Genomic DNA, 4873 nt, shown 5'->3' on the forward strand with positions numbered 1-4873 from the left:
TGATCACGAACGTTGAAGGGTGACAACGCCTCTACTCAGTCCACACGAACGGATTCCTTCAATCTCAGTACTAGCTGCTACAAATGAAGGCTTTGAGTGAGAGAGAGAGAGAGAGAGAGAGAGAGAGAGAGAGAGAGAGAAACGAAATTTCATTTAATGAAATGCTTCTGCACAAGGGTTCTATTTATAGAACCACTTGTGTGGGCTGCAAGCTAAAAAACTCACTCAAGTGTATGTGACCCATATCTTATGGTATACCAAAAAACCACTTAAGCGTGTGGTACCTTGCCACATTTCATATTCTACTTAAGTGCACCATACCTTACGATGTTCTACAATTCACTTAAGTGCATTGTATCTTACGGTGTTCCTTATTTACTTTATCTCTCATTAATCCGTCCTTTTGTGTGTGATCCTATAGGTTTTCGCGGTATTTACAATTATATTAAATCATGTATTTAACATAATAAATATTGAGCGGTATCTAACAACACATCACTACTACCGAAGGCACGAAAATGTCATGTGATATGACAAATCCCTTTCTGTGATAATACTTGTGTGTACAATTACCCTTTTGCCTTTATGTCTATATTGAACACAAGGCATAGACTGTGTCATCCTTGTCCAATTCAATATTGGGCCCTTAGACATTTATCCTGTTACGCAGGATGGGAAAATGCCATCTAGGTCGCTCATGTCCCTTAGCATGCTTCGTAGAGTACCCATCACACTACGCCAAATAAGGGAAAAAAGGGCGCTTATTTTGGCCTATAACAGCGCTTTTAAGCGCCCTCTAAAGTGGCGCTGGCATAGGTAAAGACAGCGCTTTGTTTTCCTGGAGAAAGCGCTGTCTAAAGTGGCCCTTTAAGGGCCACATTATAGTGCGCTTTCAGAAAAAAGCGCCCTCTAGAGTGGTCCATAAAGGGCCACCTTAGAGGGCGCTTTCTGGACAAAGCGCCCTCTAAAGTTGTCAATGTAAAGTGTTTAGAGGGCGCTTCCTACAGAAAGCGCCCTCTAAAGTGTTAGTTATTTTTAAAAAATTTGTTTGAAAAACAGTGGGTATTTAATTGGGAACCTGTTCGCATGCTGCAAAAGTGTAAAATTCATATTGATTTCATCCTTTAATCCAATGTTATACACCATTAATCCATTGATATATACAACATGAATCCATTTATATACAACATTAATCCTCCATATATACAACATTAATATATATTCATGCATGTACAACAACATTCCATACATATATGTACAACAATATACAACCTATATGATTCTTTGATCAATAATGAATTGACACAATTCATCCTTCATTTCATCCAAATGAGCTCTTGAGTAAGATTTGTATTCGTCAAAGTACTACAATTAAGAGAATAAAACATATTCATGATTTAGTAACAAATTAGATGAAATATCCGATAATATTAAAATAAACCCTAAGTTATTATTCCATACCATTTTTGGGATGTCTATACGATTCAACGCAATGATATCTCTCATAAATCTCAATACAAAAAATCCGCAATCGACCGAATTGTTTTGTTGAGGACACTACACAGAAAAACAAACAATATATATAGTTAATTTCTTACAAACACTATTATAAGCAAAAAACAAACACTATTATAAGCAAAAATAAGATACTTAATATATACCTGAACTCTGACCCAGGTAATGTCCTTCCTATTACGATAATTCTTTTTCGATCTAAATTTTAGTATTGCCCTAACAAAATAAAAACGTATATTGAGATCAATCTGACAGACATAATTAAATATACAAATACACACGAATATTTAGGGGAATTTCACTTACGCGTCAACCGTCTTCTTCATACTCGGATATTTACTCCAATCACCCGATAACGAATCGAGATAATACACCATTAGTCTCGAAAGATCCATAGCAACCAACACCCAGTGACCACTGTAAAATAAAACAAAAATTTAGATGCATGAAAATTTTCTACGTAAAAGATATACATAGATTAGAATGAAATTATTAGAAAGAAAATCTAACCCGTTGCCAGAATTAAACGGTAAAAAATACAAACTGGGTGTAGTATTATCGCCGGCCGCCATGAATCTATCGACTAGTTCATTCTTTACGGATGTTGGATTTTTCGTTATAAACGTTGTGTTGATACGGGAAGCAGCAATAAAATTGAATCGGTTACACAATTCAGTTCCCCGCATCAATGTGTCATACATATACCTTAAATAGAAACATAATAAACATTAGACTACTCATTGAAATGTGTAAATAAATTGTTCAACTAAGTAAATAATAGATTGATCGGAGTACCATATGTATGTATGAATGACAGCGATGTCCAATTCTTCGTGTTCAAAAAGTTGTTGCATGTCCTCCTTTGCAATTATTTCGGAATGAGCAATTCCGAAAACACCTTCATCAAAATCTATACTACGGATGACGCCGTGCATAATATCGGACTCTTCCACCATTTTCTCAAGACGCATCATAATTTGAGATTTTGTCCCGGGCGTCGTTGGAATATCCTTACCAGCTTTTTTCAACATTCGACCGAGAACCTAAAAATTCATATAAATTAAATCATGACTTTTTGTGATGCAATACAATCGTTGCGTATATAATTCAATGGGTATATATATTTGTACCTCTTTTTGAGATGCAACCGACTCGATGCGTCTTGAAATCCCTTTACCAGCTTTATGTGTGGGTCTTGTAGGAGTCTAACATTATCATGTAATAAGGATTGATTAAATATCATAATTGTAGCTGAATTGAAATGTGAATACTAAATATTCATAATCATTTAGAACATATATACCTCGGCATCTGGGAAAATTAGATTTGACGGCCATCCAACAAAGGACTCGACTGCATCTCGCATCAACGTTGTCTCTGAAACAACGTCAGGTAATGGTAGAAGCGCGTCCGTATCTAATACAAGGTCAACCGAAACTTTCATATATCCCACCGGGAGGGGATTATGGTGAAGTAATTCACCCGAAGTGTTGTGCACTTTTCCCTTGCCAACTATGCGATAAGTTGGTGACGATAGATACAGCTGACAAGGTGTAATGCCCTAAACCAATAATAAATGTTATTGTTAACGTGTATATGTGTCAAGTAAAAAAGTGCTATTTTAATTTCATAATAACATATATAATTACCTCGGGAAATTTCGGTTGACAATTGATACTAGCTCGGTCACTAGTATCTTTTGCCTCGGAACCGCACCTTTCCTCTCTATACCTTGCATTCTCCTTTTGCAGTTCGAGTACTTGTACCCTTAACTCCGCCAAGGTCTCCATCACCTCTTTGTTGGTAGGATTTTTTGTTTTTGGTTTTTTATAAAATGACGACGGAGTCACACCAAAACCCTTACCCCTCACACGACCGGAATACTCAGGAACATTTAGTACTCGACTAAGTACGCTCCTGCAATCCTGGACCTCGGTTGAAGGTAAGGTTTGGGATAAAGTCTCCTGAAATATTATTAGAGGAGATTAAAAATGAATTATATGTCTAACAAAATTTTCGATATAATTAAAGAAATAATGTTACATATACTTACACATTCGTCATAAACATTTTGAACCGCTTCAACGATAGCCCCATCCTTCCCAACCCGAGCAGCCTTCCACAATACGTGCTCCGGAAGAGATGTTGCGTGACTTTTCTCCTCGGCTAGCTACACATTGAATCAGATTATAAGATTATCAATTATAACATATTGTGACAATGTATAAGCTCATAGCATTTGAATATACTCACAATTCTTTGTTGTAACCGTGCATATCCTGTACGCCCTTTTTTGTACGGATACGCGGGTTTTGATGCCCTTTTCCGATTTTTGTCGCTTACTTCCTGGATAAAAAAGTTTAAGGCATATTAGAACCAAGTAACTTAACAATTGTATAATACCATAATTAATAGACATTACATGAAATTTTTCGTTTCTTCGTTTGGCGACAAAGTTATCCCATTCTTCGGCTGAAATAATCTCCGCATACTTCATTGGCCGTTCTGCTTCAACAAATTTTCCTTCCTCATCCTTGAGAAATTTGTTGGACAAAAAGGATCGAAATCCTCGGAGTCTTTTTCCGGCCAATTGAATACAATATTTTTGCCGGCTTTCATCGATGTGAAAGGATCTCTAAAAGACATACACATGGAGTGTGTTATTATAAGTAATATTATAACAATATATGGTCAACAAATAGTCAACAAAAAAAACATATAACAATATATGGTAAGTACCTGTATCTCAGACCATATTTTTTCTTTGCCAACCTTCAATTCCGGACTTCTCCAATTATCACATGTAATCAGAATATGTTGTCGAACAAGGAAACCAATGTAACTTGCCAACATTGAACCGTTAGGCTCAATTAGTTGGTCTTCAGCACTCCAATGTACTTCGAATTTTTCACCCTTGTCTCTTGCACGAATGATTGACTTCATAACAGTCAATCCTCGTTTGATTTCTTTTTCAACATTGTTACGTGATCCACTCGCGTCATGGGTATCGTCTTGGTTAGCCATTTTATCTGTAATATAGAAATGATTCAATAAGACCCAAGTAAGACAATGACCATATTCGTGAAACTACACAAAAAACAAATTCATATACCTTCCATTTCTCTCATGTTACAGCAATCTAAACTCTTTTTTTTTTTTATCATTATTGAATACAAACTCACACACACCTACTGCATACAAAAGACCAATGCAAACTTATGGTGTTTGGAACATGAACAAACTTGCATCCATAATCATCAAACTTCCAAGCACAAGCTCAAACACACTCCAAATGACATCAGTTTTCAATCAGAAATAAAAAGCCTTACAACAAGGTGCTCATGAACACCATATAGTG

The sequence above is a fragment of the Lathyrus oleraceus genome, chromosome 7 (assembly GCF_024323335.1).
Source record: "Lathyrus oleraceus cultivar Zhongwan6 chromosome 7, CAAS_Psat_ZW6_1.0, whole genome shotgun sequence".
NCBI lineage: Eukaryota > Viridiplantae > Streptophyta > Magnoliopsida > Fabales > Fabaceae > Lathyrus > Lathyrus oleraceus.